Here is a 4,225-nt window from a genome sequence, read left to right on the forward strand (position 1 = left end):
TTTAACTTTGTTTAAATTGCTGACATTTTATATAACTCAGGTTTGCCTCAGGAAACCCACTTCTTTTCCTTTTTTTTTTTTTTTTTTTTTTTTTTTTTTGAGATGGAGTCTCAGTCTGTCACCCAGGCTGGAGAGAAGTGGTGTGATCTCAGCTCACTGCAACCTCCACCTCCCAGTTTCAAGTGATTCTCCTGCCTCAGCTTCCCAAGTAGCTGGGACTACAGGCGCCCGCCACCATGCCTGACTAATTTTTTTGTATTTTTAGTAGAGACGGGGTTTCACCGTGTTAGCCAGGATGGTCTCGATCTCTTGACCTCGTGATCTGCCCACCTCGGCCACCCAAAGTGCTGGGATTACAGGCGTGAGCCACCGCACCTGGCCAACAAACTCTTTTCAAGACTATTGTGATAGGTAGAGAGGCCATGGCTGTGGGATTTTGCAGTGGAGTAGAGAGACTGTGTTCAACTCCAAACACAGTGTGGACAAATGGGAATTTGCAGCCAGGGGGCAGGGTGGAGGGTCAGTGGATGGAAAATTTCTAAGAGGAAACATTAGGGGTCGGGGGGTTCTGGCTAAACCAACCTAACACAATTCTTTGTGAAGATATGCCAGGGTAATCTGACATCACCGGGGTATGGTGGAGGATGAGGAACCTGACCAGATATGGAGGTGATCAGATAGCAAGGGTTGGGGGTTCTTGCTGAACTGAATTAGCAAGATTCTTTGCTAAAACCTGATTTTACAAGTAAGTGTACAGATGGGCCTAGGAGAAGATTCAGGAGTCTAAGTCTTTGCCATATATTATTTTGTTTCCCTAACAAAATATATCCTGGAAATTACTTCCTCTTCCTCTTAGTTCTTCAAGAGCATCACCCCTTCCCCTACACTTTTTGAATTTTTTTTAGAGACAGGGTCTCTGTTGCCCTGGCTGGAGTGCAGTGTGATCATAGCTCACTGCAACCTCGAACTCCTGGGCTCAGTTCTCCCACCTCAGCCTCCCGAGTAGCTAGGACCACAGGTACCTGGCTAATTTCTTTATTTCTTTCTTTTTTTTTTGTTTAAGAGATTGGGTCTCCCTGTGTTGCCCAGGGGGGTCTTGAACTCCTGGCCTCAAGCTGTCCTCCTGCCTCAACCTCCTAAAGTACTGGGATTACAGGTGTAAGCCACCACACTGAGCCCTTCCCCCTCTTTTTATGGCTGAAGAATATTCCATTATATAGATATATCATAGTTTAGGTAACTAGGACCCTATAAATGAACATTTAGGTTGTTGTCAACATTTTACTAACATAAATAATACTGCAGTTAATAGTCTTATGCTTATGATTTTTTATATGTTCAACCTGTTCTCTTACTGTAGTATAAAAATTCAAATAAAAACCTGTTAAACTAAGATAATAGCATTTTACTTTAAAATAACATTTTTAATTATAAAATAATACTCTTTAACAAATGTACAAAAACAATTCTGAATGTATGGAGTTAAAACTGAAAAGTATTGCATTATAGTCCTCCTCTCCCCCAAATTGTTAACTGTTTGATCTGTGTGCTTCAAACCTTTCTTTTGTTGCAATTGGTGGTAGTTTTATTTTGTCATCCCATACTTAATATGTAAGTATAGCCTCAGGCTTATTTTTCAAAAATGTGATCATGCTACACATATTATGACTTGATCCTTTTATTTTATGTGGTTTTTAAATATCTATCGAGTTACCTCATTCTTTTTTCTTTTTTAAAAGTTAAACTCAGCTAATTTTCCCAAGTCAACCTTATTGTTTTTTTTGATTGATAGTTTATAATATGAATGTATCATAATTAGCCATTTCTCTATTGATATTTAGACTTCAGTTTTTCAGTATTGTAGACAACTACAGTTAATGTCCTAGGACATGTCTTTGCATATATGCTAGTGTTTCTATAGAATAGATTCCGGAAGGTGAAATGGTTAAGTCACTGTCGTTGATTTACACTTGTGCAATGTCTTCTTCACACCCTTCCCAACACCCAGTATTAGCAGTATTTTTAGTATTTGCCAATCTGATAGATAAAAGAAGGGTGGTACCTCATTGTTTCAATTAGTGTTTTTCTGTTTGCTACTGAGATTGTTAGTTCAGGTTTATTGGCCACTAATTGGTTTTTTTTTTTTTTAATGGAGCTTTTATTTAGAAGTATACTCATATCTGAACTTTTGCTGCCCAGACTCTAGGATCACATAGATTTGGGTAAATGTTTTGAAGAATCCTTACTGTATGTAATCTTACTACTCTCCTTCCAAAATCAAATTGATTCACATAAAAAAAAGTATCCTTCATTTTCTAACTTGTCATCCAAATTCTGTCTCTCCAAATCAGGAACTCAAAAAATTCACATCGAGAGGGATACTTATATTCTCATATGAATCTTTGTTATATCCACACAGATTCTCTCTTCTTATGTATTATTTATCTTTTTATCTTGTTTTTATGTAGTTTTATAAAATAAAAAGTTGTACATTGTTTTTGTTTGTTTGTTTGTTTGAGACGGAGTCTGGCTCTCTGGCCCAGGCTGGAGTGCAGTGGCCGGATCTCAGCTCACTGCAAGCTCCGCCTCCCGGGTTCATGCCATTCTCCTGCCTCAGCCTTCCGAGTAGCTGGGACTACAGGCGCCCACCATCTCGCCCGGCTAGTTTTTAGTATTTTTTTAGTAGAGACGAGGTTTCACCGGGTTAGCCAGGATGGTCTCGATCTCCTGACCTCGTGATCCGCCCGTCTCGGCCTCCCAAAGTGCTGGGATTACAGGCTTGAGCCACCGCGCCCGGCCAAGTTGTACATTTTTATGTTGAATATCTGTTGATGTTTTCCTCTATAAATCCTAGGATTTTGCTTTACTTGGGTTGTCTTTTCCCACCTAAAATTTTTTAAACTCTATTTCCTTCTATCCCTATATAGTTATTTTTAGACACACTGGAATTTTTAGATACATGAAATTTATTTTTGTGCATAATCCATTTTGGCAACATGTTTTTAATAATTCACGCTTTGTCATTAATTTTAAATATCTCCTTTATCATATATCAAATTATTATATATACAAGGGTCTGTACCAGGATCTGTTCCTGCAACAGTGCCATATTGTTTTAATGAATATTTCAGTTTCTAGATGGGAAAATTCCTTGTTCTTTTTCATATATTTATTTATTATTGCTTAATTCTTCTTCCAGGTACATTTTATTTTTATCCACCTCTGCCCCAGGTACATTTTAGAAAACAAAAAAAACTGACTTGTTCATTTATGCTTCTTCCAGCAATGCATGAGAATGTGTGTAGGTCTGGGAAAGACTGGCTAGGGGTCTGGAGCCAAGGTTAAGACTTGAATAAACCTAGAACAATTAAAGATAAATTATCTGTCCCCTAACCTGGGAGAAATCCAATAGGTTTGTAATACTTTTGAGCGTTACCTAAGTGTTCATTTAGTGAGCTCTTAACTCATTTACCTTTTTCTCAGTTTAACCCCCTCCACTTCACCTTTTTAACCCCTTTCACAGTCATTTCCTGTAATTTCTTTTTTTTTTTTTTTTTTTTTTTTTTTTTTTTTTTTTGAGACAGAGTTTCACTCTTTTTGCCCGGGCTGGAGTGCAATGGCTCACCGCAACCTCCACCTCCCGGGTTCAAGCGATTCTCCTGCCTCAGCCTCCCAAGTAGCTGGGATTACAGGCATGTGCCACCACGCCCGGCTAATTTTATATTTTTTAGTAGCGACAGGGTTTCTCCATGTTGGCCAGGCTGGTCTCGAACTCCTGACCTCAGGTGGTCCACCCGCCTCAGCCTCCCAAAGTGCTGGGATTACAGGTGTGAGCCACTGCACCCGGCCATTTCGTGTAATTTGTTATCATATTACCTATGTATATGCTCTTCCCTCTTCCTGGCATTTCTGTCCATCCCCATGGGCCCCATGGCCCAGTTTTCTTACTGGGAAATCTGATTTGTTCCTAAAGACTCAGTTCAGATACTACCTTTTCTGGGAGGTTTTTGTTCATGCTAATGGTAAGAAGTAAGAATGCTGTTTTAACCTTTGTGCATTATTTATTCCGTATTATTACCATTATCAAACTTTGGGCTGAATCAGGACACATGATACATGCCGTAAATGTTTGTTGAAAAAGAATTAAATATTTCTGCTTTCAGGGAGCTCGCCAAAGAATAAGAAGAAAAGCTTAGGATAGGAGAAAAATAGATATGAAAGCACA

General features: G+C 38.9%; 1 protein-coding gene across 1 annotated transcript in view; it reads left to right on the plus strand.

The window, feature by feature from the left end:
- The window catches only part of DESI2 (desumoylating isopeptidase 2), a 72,479-nt gene that overhangs the window by 35,276 nt on the left and 32,978 nt on the right, over positions 1–4,225 (plus strand). The window lies entirely within an intron of this gene.

This window comes from Mandrillus leucophaeus, unplaced genomic scaffold (assembly GCF_000951045.1).
Source record: "Mandrillus leucophaeus isolate KB7577 unplaced genomic scaffold, Mleu.le_1.0 Scaffold220, whole genome shotgun sequence".
NCBI classification, from domain to species: Eukaryota; Metazoa; Chordata; class Mammalia; order Primates; family Cercopithecidae; genus Mandrillus; species Mandrillus leucophaeus.